Below are 13,915 nucleotides of genomic sequence, written 5' to 3' on the forward strand. Positions count from 1 at the left end.
ATACAGGAGACAGTCAGAGACTGCAGACATGATACAGGAGACGGTCAGAGACTGCAGACATGATACAGGAGACGGTCACAGACTGCAGACATGATACAGGAGACGGTCAGAGACTGCAGACATACTACAGGAGACGGTCACAGATTGCAGACATGATACAGGAGACGGTCAGAGACTGCAGACATGATACAGGAGACGGTCAGAGACTGCAGACATGATGCAGGAAACGGTCACAGATTGCAGACATGATACAGGAGACGGTTACAGATTGCAGACATGATACAGGAGACAGTCAGAGACTGCAGACGTGATACAGGAGACGGTCACAGATTGCAGACATGATACAGGAGACAGTCAGAGACTGCAGACATGATACAGGAGACGGTCAGAGACTGCAGACATGATACAGGAGATGGTTAGAGACTGCAGACATGATACAGGAGATGGTTAGAGACTGCAGACATGATACAGGAGACGGTCAGAGACTGCAGACATGATACAGGAGACGGTCACAGATTGCAGACATGATACAGGAGACGGTCAGAGACTGCAGACATGATACAGGAGACGGTCAGAGACTGCAGACATGATACAGGAGACGGTCAGAGACTGCAGACATGATACAGGAGACGGTCAGAGACTGCAGACATGATACAGGAGACGGTCACAGATTGCAGACATGATACAGGAGACGGTCAGAGACTGCAGACATGATACAGGAGACGGTCACAGATTGCAGACGTGATACAGGAGATGGTCAGAGACTGCAGACATGATACAGGAGACGGTCACAGATTGCAGACATGATACAGGAGACAGTCAGAGACTGCAGACATGATACAGGAGACGGTCAGAGACTGCAGACATGATACAGGAGACGGTCACAGATTGCAGACATGATACAGGAGACAGTCAGAGACTGCAGACATACTACAGGAGACGGTCACAGATTGCAGACATGATACAGGAGACGGTCAGAGACTGCAGACATGATACAGGAGACGGTCAGAGACTGCAGACATACTACAGGAGACGGTCACAGATTGCAGACATGATACAGGAGACGGTCAGAGACTGCAGACATGATACAGGAGACGGTCAGATTGCAGACATGATACAGGAGACGGTCAGAGACTGCAGACATGATACAGGAGACGGTCACAGATTGCAGACGTGATACAGGAGATGGTCAGAGACTGCAGACATACTACAGGAGACGGTCACAGATTGCAGACATGATACAGGAGACGGTCAGAGACTGCAGACATGATACAGGAGACGGTCAGAGACTGCAGACATACTACAGGAGACGGTCACAGATTGCAGACATGATACAGGAGACGGTTACAGATTGCAGACATGATACAGGAGACGGTCAGAGACTGCAGACATGATACAGGAGACGGTCAGATTGCAGACATGATACAGGAGACGGTCAGAGACTGCAGACATGATACAGGAGACGGTCACAGATTGCAGACGTGATACAGGAGATGGTCAGAGACTGCAGACATGATACAGGAGACGGTCACAGATTGCAGACATGATACAGGAGACGGTCACAGATTGCAGACATGATACAGGAGACAGTCAGAGACTGCAGACATGATACAGGAGACGGTCAGAGACTGCAGACATGATACAGGAGACGGTCACAGATTGCAGACATGATACAGGAGACAGTCAGAGACTGCAGACATGATACAGGAGACGGTCAGAGACTGCAGACATACTACAGGAGACGGTCACAGATTGCAGACATGATACAGGAGACGGTCAGAGACTGCAGACATGATACAGGAGACGGTCAGAGACTGCAGACATGATGCAGGAAACGGTCACAGATTGCAGACATGATACAGGAGACGGTTACAGATTGCAGACATGATACAGGAGACGGTCACAGATTGCAGACATGATACAGGAGACGGTCAGAGACTGCAGACATGATATAGGAGACGGTCAGAGACTGCAGACATGATACAGGAGACGGTCAGAGACTGCAGACATGATACAGGAGACGGTCAGATTGCAGACATGATACAGGAGACGGTCAGAGACTGCAGACATGATACAGGAGACGGTCAGAGACTGCAGACATACTACAGGAGACGGTCAGAGACTGCAGACATGATACAGGAGACGGTCAGATTGCAGACATGATACAGGAGACGGTCAGAGACTGCAGACATACTACAGGAGACGGTCACAGATTGCAGACATGATACAGGAGACGGTCAGAGACTGCAGACATGATACAGGAGACGGTCAGAGACTGCAGACATACTACAGGAGACGGTCACAGATTGCAGACATGATACAGGAGACAGTCAGAGACTGCAGACATGATACAGGAGACGGTCAGAGACTGCAGACATACTACAGGAGACGGTCACAGATTGCAGACATGATACAGGAGACAGTCAGAGACTGCAGACATGATACAGGAGACGGTCAGAGACTGCAGACATACTACAGGAGACGGTCACAGATTGCAGACATGATACAGGAGACGGTCAGAGACTGCAGACATGATACAGGAGACGGTCAGAGACTGCAGACATACTACAGGAGACGGTCAGAGACTGCAGACATGATACAGGAGACGGTCAGATTGCAGACATGATACAGGAGACGGTCAGAGACTGCAGACATACTACAGGAGACGGTCACAGATTGCAGACATGATACAGGAGACGGTCAGAGACTGCAGACATGATACAGGAGACGGTCAGAGACTGCAGACATACTACAGGAGACGGTCAGAGACTGCAGACATGATACAGGAGACGGTCAGATTGCAGACATGATACAGGAGACGGTCACAGATTGCAGACGTGATACAGGAGATGGTCACAGATTGCAGACGTGATACAGGAGACGGTCACAGATTGCAGACATGATACAGGAGACGGTTACAGATTGCAGACATGATACAGGAGACAGTCAGAGACTGCAGACATGATACAGGAGACGGTCAGAGACTGCAGACATGATACAGGAGACGGTCACAGATTGCAGACATGATACAGGAGACGGTCAGAGACTGCAGACATGATACAGGAGACGGTCACAGATTGCAGACATGATACAGGAGACGGTCAGAGACTGCAGACATACTACAGGAGACGGTCACAGATTGCAGACATGATACAGGAGACGGTCAGAGACTGCAGACATGATACAGGAGACGGTCAGAGACTGCAGACATGATGCAGGAAACGGTCACAGATTGCAGACATGATACAGGAGACGGTCACAGATTGCAGACATGATACAGGAGACGGTCAGAGACTGCAGACATGATACAGGAGACGGTCAGAGACTGCAGACATACTACAGGAGACGGTCACAGATTGCAGACATGATACAGGAGACGGTCAGAGACTGCAGACATGATACAGGAGACGGTCAGAGACTGCAGACATGATACAGGAGACGGTCACAGATTGCAGACGTGATACAGGAGATGGTCAGAGACTGCAGACATGATACAGGAGACGGTCACAGATTGCAGACATGATACAGGAGACGGTCAGAGACTGCAGACATACTACAGGAGACGGTCACAGATTGCAGACATGATACAGGAGACGGTCAGAGACTGCAGACATGATACAGGAGACGGTCAGAGACTGCAGACATGATGCAGGAAACGGTCAGAGACTGCAGACATGATGCAGGAAACGGTCACAGATTGCAGACATGATACAGGAGACGGTCAGAGACTGCAGACATGATACAGGAGACGGTCAGAGACTGCAGACATGATACAGGAGACGGTCAGATTGCAGACATGATACAGGAGACGGTCAGAGACTGCAGACATGATACAGGAGACGGTCAGATTGCAGACGTGATACAGGAGATGGTCAGAGACTGCAGACATGATACAGGAGACGGTCACAGATTGCAGACATGATACAGGAGACAGTCAGAGACTGCAGACATGATACAGGAGACGGTCAGAGACTGCAGACATGATACAGGAGACGGTCACAGATTGCAGACATGATACAGGAGACAGTCAGAGACTGCAGACATGATACAGGAGACGGTCAGAGACTGCAGACATGATACAGGAGACGGTCACAGATTGCAGACATGATACAGGAGACGGTCAGAGACTGCAGACATACTACAGGAGACGGTCACAGATTGCAGACATGATACAGGAGACGGTCAGAGACTGCAGACATGATACAGGAGACGGTCAGAGACTGCAGACATGATGCAGGAAACGGTCACAGATTGCAGACATGATACAGGAGACGGTTACAGATTGCAGACATGATACAGGAGACAGTCAGAGACTGCAGACGTGATACAGGAGACGGTCACAGATTGCAGACATGATACAGGAGACAGTCAGAGACTGCAGACATGATACAGGAGACGGTCAGAGACTGCAGACATGATACAGGAGATGGTTAGAGACTGCAGACATGATACAGGAGATGGTTAGAGACTGCAGACATGATACAGGAGACGGTCAGAGACTGCAGACATGATACAGGAGACGGTCACAGATTGCAGACATGATACAGGAGACGGTCAGAGACTGCAGACATGATACAGGAGACGGTCAGAGACTGCAGACATGATACAGGAGACGGTCAGAGACTGCAGACATGATACAGGAGACGGTCAGAGACTGCAGACATGATACAGGAGACGGTCACAGATTGCAGACATGATACAGGAGACGGTCAGAGACTGCAGACATGATACAGGAGACGGTCACAGATTGCAGACGTGATACAGGAGATGGTCAGAGACTGCAGACATGATACAGGAGACGGTCACAGATTGCAGACATGATACAGGAGACAGTCAGAGACTGCAGACATGATACAGGAGACGGTCAGAGACTGCAGACATGATACAGGAGACGGTCACAGATTGCAGACATGATACAGGAGACAGTCAGAGACTGCAGACATACTACAGGAGACGGTCACAGATTGCAGACATGATACAGGAGACGGTCAGAGACTGCAGACATGATACAGGAGACGGTCAGAGACTGCAGACATACTACAGGAGACGGTCACAGATTGCAGACATGATACAGGAGACGGTCAGAGACTGCAGACATGATACAGGAGACGGTCAGATTGCAGACATGATACAGGAGACGGTCAGAGACTGCAGACATGATACAGGAGACGGTCACAGATTGCAGACGTGATACAGGAGATGGTCAGAGACTGCAGACATACTACAGGAGACGGTCACAGATTGCAGACATGATACAGGAGACGGTCAGAGACTGCAGACATGATACAGGAGACGGTCAGAGACTGCAGACATACTACAGGAGACGGTCACAGATTGCAGACATGATACAGGAGACGATTACAGATTGCAGACATGATACAGGAGACGGTCAGAGACTGCAGACATGATACAGGAGACGGTCAGATTGCAGACATGATACAGGAGACGGTCAGAGACTGCAGACATGATACAGGAGACGGTCACAGATTGCAGACGTGATACAGGAGATGGTCAGAGACTGCAGACATGATACAGGAGACGGTCACAGATTGCAGACATGATACAGGAGACGGTCACAGATTGCAGACATGATACAGGAGACAGTCAGAGACTGCAGACATGATACAGGAGACGGTCAGAGACTGCAGACATGATACAGGAGACGGTCACAGATTGCAGACATGATACAGGAGACAGTCAGAGACTGCAGACATGATACAGGAGACGGTCAGAGACTGCAGACATACTACAGGAGACGGTCACAGATTGCAGACATGATACAGGAGACGGTCAGAGACTGCAGACATGATACAGGAGACGGTCAGAGACTGCAGACATGATGCAGGAAACGGTCACAGATTGCAGACATGATACAGGAGACGGTTACAGATTGCAGACATGATACAGGAGACGGTCACAGATTGCAGACATGATACAGGAGACGGTCAGAGACTGCAGACATGATATAGGAGACGGTCAGAGACTGCAGACATGATACAGGAGACGGTCAGAGACTGCAGACATGATACAGGAGACGGTCAGATTGCAGACATGATACAGGAGACGGTCAGAGACTGCAGACATGATACAGGAGACGGTCAGAGACTGCAGACATGATACAGGAGACGGTCACAGATTGCAGACATGATACAGGAGACGGTCAGAGACTGCAGACATACTACAGGAGACGGTCACAGATTGCAGACATGATACAGGAGACGGTCAGAGACTGCAGACATGATACAGGAGACGGTCAGAGACTGCAGACATGATGCAGGAAACGGTCACAGATTGCAGACATGATACAGGAGACGGTCAGAGACTGCAGACATGATACAGGAGACGGTCAGATTGCAGACATGATACAGGAGAGGGTCAGAGACTGCAGACATGATACAGGAGACGGTCACAGATTGCAGACGTGATACAGGAGATGGTCAGAGACTGCAGACATGATACAGGAGACGGTTACAGATTGCAGACATGATACAGGAGACGGTTACAGATTGCAGACATGATACAGGAGACAGTCAGAGACTGCAGACATGATACAGGAGACGGTCAGAGACTGCAGACATGATACAGGAGACGGTCACAGATTGCAGACATGATACAGGAGACAGTCAGAGACTGCAGACATGATACAGGAGACGGTCAGAGACTGCAGACATGATACAGGAGACGGTCACAGATTGCAGACATGATACAGGAGACGGTCAGAGACTGCAGACATACTACAGGAGACGGTCACAGATTGCAGACATGATACAGGAGACGGTCAGAGACTGCAGACATGATACAGGAGACGGTCAGAGACTGCAGACATGATACAGGAGATGGTCACAGATTGCAGACATGATACAGGAGACGGTCAGAGACTGCAGACATACTACAGGAGACGGTCACAGATTGCAGACATGATACAGGAGACGGTCAGAGACTGCAGACATGATACAGGAGACGGTCAGAGACTGCAGACATGATACAGGAGACGGTCACAGATTGCAGACATGATACAGGAGACAGTCAGAGACTGCAGACATGATACAGGAGACGGTCAGAGACTGCAGACATGATACAGGAGACGGTCACAGATTGCAGACATGATACAGGAGACGGTCAGAGACTGCAGACATACTACAGGAGACGGTCACAGATTGCAGACATGATACAGGAGACGGTCAGAGACTGCAGACATGATACAGGAGACGGTCAGAGACTGCAGACATGATGCAGGAAACGGTCACAGATTGCAGACATGATACAGGAGACGGTCACAGATTGCAGACATGATACAGGAGACAGTCAGAGACTGCAGACGTGATACAGGAGACGGTCACAGATTGCAGACATGATACAGGAGACAGTCAGAGACTGCAGACATGATACAGGAGACGGTCACAGATTGCAGACATGATACAGGAGACAGTCAGAGACTGCAGACATGATACAGGAGACGGTCAGAGACTGCAGACATGATACAGGAGATGGTTAGAGACTGCAGACATGATACAGGAGATGGTTAGAGACTGCAGACATGATACAGGAGACGGTCAGAGACTGCAGACATGATACAGGAGACGGTCACAGATTGCAGACATGATACAGGAGACGGTCAGAGACTGCAGACATGATACAGGAGACGGTCAGAGACTGCAGACATGATATAGGAGACGGTCAGAGACTGCAGACATGATACAGGAGACGGTCAGAGACTGCAGACATGATACAGGAGACGGTCACAGATTGCAGACATGATACAGGAGACGGTCAGAGACTGCAGACATGATACAGGAGACGGTCACAGATTGCAGACATGATACAGGAGACGGTCAGAGACTGCAGACATGATACAGGAGACGGTCACAGATTGCAGACGTGATACAGGAGATGGTCAGAGACTGCAGACATGATACAGGAGACGGTCACAGATTGCAGACATGATACAGGAGACGGTTACAGATTGCAGACATGATACAGGAGACAGTCAGAGACTGCAGACATGATACAGGAGACGGTCAGAGACTGCAGACATGATACAGGAGACGGTCAGAGACTGCAGACATGATACAGGAGACGGTCACAGATTGCAGACATGATACAGGAGACGGTCAGAGACTGCAGACATACTACAGGAGACGGTCACAGATTGCAGACATGATACAGGAGACGGTCAGAGACTGCAGACATGATACAGGAGACGGTCAGAGACTGCAGACATACTACAGGAGACGGTCACAGATTGCAGACATGATACAGGAGACGGTCAGAGACTGCAGACATGATACAGGAGACGGTCAGATTGCAGACATGATACAGGAGACGGTCAGAGACTGCAGACATGATACAGGAGACGGTCACAGATTGCAGACGTGATACAGGAGATGGTCAGAGACTGCAGACATGATACAGGAGACGGTCACAGATTGCAGACATGATACAGGAGACGGTTACAGATTGCAGACATGATACAGGAGACAGTCAGAGACTGCAGACATGATACAGGAGACGGTCAGAGACTGCAGACATGATACAGGAGACGGTCAGAGACTGCAGACATGATACAGGAGACGGTCACAGATTGCAGACATGATACAGGAGACAGTCAGAGACTGCAGACATGATACAGGAGACGGTCAGAGACTGCAGACATACTACAGGAGACGGTCACAGATTGCAGACATGATACAGGAGACGGTCAGAGACTGCAGACATGATACAGGAGACGGTCAGAGACTGCAGACATGATGCAGGAAACGGTCACAGATTGCAGACATGATACAGGAGACGGTTACAGATTGCAGACATGATACAGGAGACAGTCAGAGACTGCAGACGTGATACAGGAGATTGTCAGAGACTGCAGACGTGATACAGGAGACGGTCACAGATTGCAGACATGATACAGGAGACAGTCAGAGACTGCAGACATGATACAGGAGACGGTCACAGATTGCAGACATGATACAGGAGACGGTCAGAGACTGCAGACATGATACAGGAGATGGTTAGAGACTGCAGACATGATACAGGAGATGGTTAGAGACTGCAGACATGATACAGGAGATGGTTAGAGACTGCAGACATGATACAGGAGACGGTCAGAGACTGCAGACATGATACAGGAGACGGTCAGAGACTGCAGACATGATACAGGAGATGGTTAGAGACTGCAGACAAAGTACACAAACAAGGAGAGGAGGGAGGGGAGAACTCTGCCACTTCGGTGCCCCCACTTCTGCAGGCGCCTGCCCTGCCTAGGATCGGCCCTGTGTATGTTCTCTATATACTCATATAGAGCACTTTTAGATACATTGACAGAGAACACCAAACCATTTGCATCAGTTCCCAGCCAAAACATTTTTTCATTGTTGGGTAGAGTGGGCAAAGGTTAGATTATCTGGTAACATTTTCACACTTTTTTTTTTGCCTACAAGGCCTTATTCACATGGGTTTTAGTGGTATGTACAGGCTTGGTGCCCAACAAGCGACTCATTCCATAGATACAGTGGGGAAATGAGTGTAGCCATCTAGGACAAGGAAGTGTGTTATTCACAAGATTCCCAGATAAAAATAGCCACTTTACCTGCATTGTACTGTGGGCGAGTTGCTGGGGAAGGGAGTTACCGCTCCAGGTGGATATGTTTAACCACTTAGGCAGCTAAAGGACCTGGGCTGTTTTTTGCGATTCGGCACTGCGTCGCTTTAACAGACAATTGCGCGGTCGTGCGACGTGGCACCCAAACAAAATTGGCGTCCTTTTTTTCCCACAAATAGAGCTTTCTTTTGGTGGTATTTGATCACCTCTGCGTTTTTTTTTTTTTTTTGCGCTCTAAACAAAAATAGATCGACAATTTTGAAAAAAAATGCAATATTTTTTACTTTTTGCTATAATAAAAATCCTCCAAAAAATATATAAAAAAAAAAATGTTTTCCCTCAGTTTAGGCCGATACGTATTCTACTTATTTTTGGTAAAAATAAGCGTTTATCGATTGGTTTGCGCAAAATTTATAGCGTTTACAAAATAGGGGATAGTTTTATTGCCTTTTTATTAATTTTTTACTACTAATGGCGGCGATCAGCGATTTTTTCGTGACTGCGACATTATGGCGGACACTTCGGACAATTTTGACACATTTTTGGGACCACTGTCATTTTAACAGCAAAAAAAGCATTAAAAATGCATTGTTTATTGTGAAAATTACAATTGCAGTTTGGGAGTTAACCACAAGGGGGCGCTGAAGGGGTTAAGTGTGACCTCATTTGTGTTTCTAACTGTAGGGGGGTGTGGCTGTAGGTGTGACATCATTGATTGTGTTTCCCTATAAAAGGGAACACACGATCGATGATGGCGCCACAGTGAAGAACGGGGAAGCCGTGTTTACACACAGCTCTCCCCGTTCTTCAGCTCCGGGGACCGATCACGGAACTCCAGCGGCGATCGGGTCCGCGGGTCCCGCGGTCACGGAGCTTCGGACCCACGGCTGGGCACTTAAAAAGGACGTACCTGTATGTGCCTGTGCCCAGCCGTGCCATTCTGCCGACGTATATGTGCAGGAGGCGGTCCTTAAGTGGTTAAGTGATCAGCGTCCTCTCAGGAAATCAAGGGTGCTGGCAATGCACAAGACAACTAGTAGAAAAGAAAATATGGACAGCCGCACTCCACAAAAACCTTGATGGTTGTCTTTATTTTAAAAGGATAAATGCACTACAAGTCACAGCAAAAAATACAGGGATGAGCAGCTGACGCGTTTCACACTATCCACTAGTGGCCACTGTAGGCAAAGTGACGTACCCCTACATTGCTGCCTACTTCTGGGTCCAGGGGACAATTTCATGCTTTCAACTTTGTGGGAAGAGTTTGGGGGACGGCCTCTTCTTGTTCCAACATGGCTGCGCACCAGAGCACAAAGGAAGGTCCATAAAGACATGGATGAGCGAGTTTGGGGTGGAGGAACTTGACTGGCCTACACAGAGTCCTGACCTCAACCTGATAGAACACCTTTGAGATGAATTAGATTGGAGACTGTGAGTCAGGCCTTCCCGTCCAACATCAGTGCCTGACCTCACATATGCGCTTCTGGAAGAATGGTCAAACATTCCCATAGACACACTCCTAAACCTTGTGGACGGCCTTCCCAGAAGAGTTGAAGGTGTTATAGCTGCAAAGGGCGGGGCCAACTCACTATTGAACCCTACGGACTAAGACTGGGATACAATTAAAGTTCATGTGTGTGTAAAGGCAGGCGTCCCAATACTTTTGGTAATTAGTGTATATGGGACTGGTATGGAATTCGAGTTCAAGGACATGGAGCAGCCAGATAGAAGTATGGAATGCATGAAGGGAAATCCGGTGATCCGGATCCATGAAGACTCCATTCCACGCTGTGCGTTATTCGCCAACAGGCCTTCTGATTAAAGGGCGTCTGTAATGTTTAGAAATGTTTCCCATACACATGTGACCATCATAATGTAAATAATCTCACCAATGTGTGTGTACGTGGTTCACAATCTTATATCAGAGCAGTTTGTTATCATACAATATCTCACAAAAGTAAGTACACCCCTCACATCTTTGTAAATAGTTTATTCTATCATTTCATGTGACAACACTGAAGAAATGACACTTTGCTACAATGTTGTGTAGTGAGTGTACAGCTTGTATAACAGTGTACATTTGCTGTCCCCTCAAAATAGTTCAACACACAGCCAATAATGTCTAAACCACTGGCAACAAAAGTGAGTACATCCCTAAGTGAAAATGTCCAAATTGGGCCCAAAGTGTCAATATTTTGTGTGGCCGCCATTATTTTTCAGCACTGCCTTAACCCTCTTGGGCATGGAGGTCACCAGAGCTTCACAGGTTGTCACTGGAGTCCTCTTCCACTCCTCCATGATGACATCACAGAGCTGGTGGATGTTAGAGACCTTGCGCTCCTCCACCTTCCGTTTGAGGAGCCCCACAGATGATCAATAGGGTTTAGGTCTGGAGACATGCTTGGCTAGTCCATCACCTTTACCCTCAGCTTCTTTAGCAAGGCAGTGGTCATCTTGGAGGTGTGTTTGGGGTCATTATCATGTTGGAATACTACCCTGCGGCCTAGTCTCTGAAGGGAGAGGATCATGCCCTGCTTCAGTATGTCTCACTACATGTTGGCATTCATGGTTCCCTCAATAATCTGTTGCTCCCCAGTGCCGGCAGCACTCATGCAGCCCCCAGACCATGACACTCCCACCACCATGCCTGACTGAAAGCAGTCTTACTTACCTGCTTCCCTCGACTCTCTCCTCTACTCCCCTATGGTCTGGCAGTTGACTCTCCCTCAGTCTCAGACATATCATTAAATTGTTTGCTTCCAACCTTGTGGTGACAGTTTGGTGAAGACCCTTTTCCAGTTCCAGCATGACTGTGCCCCCCCCCCCCCCCCCGGGTACAAAGCCATCTCCATAAAGACCAGTTGACCAGTCTGGCGTGGAGGAACTGGAGCTTCCTGCACAGAGCCCTGACCTCATCCCCACTGAACACCTTTGGGGGGAATTGGAATGCCGTATCTGAGCCATGTCTCCTCATACAACAGCGGTCACTTAATGGGAGGACCGCGGTCCAGATCTGGACCAAGGGACACTACTGTCCGGGACCGACAACCCGCCAGTCTGCAATGCTGGTTCCTCATCGCTGAGCAATCATTGGTTGGTAGGAGTGCTGTTGTCCTAGCAACTAATGAAATCACGTGTGTGCTCCGCCCTTGCAGAAAGCTTTTCCACCTAGCTTCTGCCCCCTGCCTGGCAGACTAAAAATAAATATCCATCAGGTACTGTTCATGTGATGGGCTCTACCAGTCTATAGGTTTAAAGAGGCACCCTGCTGGCCGCATCTGATTAAAGGGGGTCAACTGATGTAAAGGAGTATTCCGATTAGGGCACCTGATGTAAGGAGGCACTCTGATGGGCACACATAAAGTAAGGGGGCACCTGTTCTAACGGGGCACTCTGATGGGCGCACCCCAGATAAAAAGGGGCACTCTTATAAAGGTACCTGATGCAAAGGGGCACTCTGATGGGCGCACCTGATGCAAAGGGGCACTCTGATGGGCGCACCTGATGCAAAGGGGCACTCTGATGGGCGCACCTGATGCAAAGGGGCACTCTGATGGGCGCACCTGATGCAAAGGGGCACTCTGATGGGCGCACCTGATGCAAAGGGGCACTCTGATAAGGGTACCTGATGCAAAGGGGCACTCTGATAAGGGTACCTGATGCAAAGGGGCACTCTGATAAGGGTACCTGATGCAAAGGGGCACTCTGATGGGCGCACCTGATGCAAAGGGGCGCTGAATGTAAAGGGGGCACTCCTGATATAAAGGGACACCTAATGTAAGGGAGCTCTCTGATGGGCACACTGGATATAAAGAGGCACCTAATGTAAGGAAGCTCTCTGATGGGCACACCGGATATAAAGGGGCACCTGATGTAAGGGGGCACTCTGATGAGCACACCTGATGCAAAGGGGCACTCTGATTGGGGCATCTGATGAAAGGGGGCACTCTGAAGAACACACAAAATATAAAGGGGCATGCTGATTGGGGCACCTGATGTAAAGGGGGCACACCTGAAATAAGTAGCCATGTTTATGGGCACACCTGATGTAAAGGGGCACTCTGGGGCACCTAATAAAAGGGGGCACTTTGATGAGCACACCGGATATAAAGGGGCACTCTGAATGGGGTACCCGATGTAAAGGGGGCACCTGAAGTAAGTGGGCACCGGATGTAAGAGGGTACCCAATATATTTTTGATAGACATACAATAACCACAATCTTTCTGACTCATAGCAGAAACTTGAGATTCGGACCTGGGCTGGAAGAAAAACAAACAAGAAAAAATAAAAAAAATAATTGAAGCCTCAGTGTGCCC

The sequence above is a fragment of the Rana temporaria genome, chromosome 5, assembly GCF_905171775.1.
Source record: "Rana temporaria chromosome 5, aRanTem1.1, whole genome shotgun sequence".
Taxonomy (NCBI): Eukaryota; Metazoa; Chordata; class Amphibia; order Anura; family Ranidae; genus Rana; species Rana temporaria.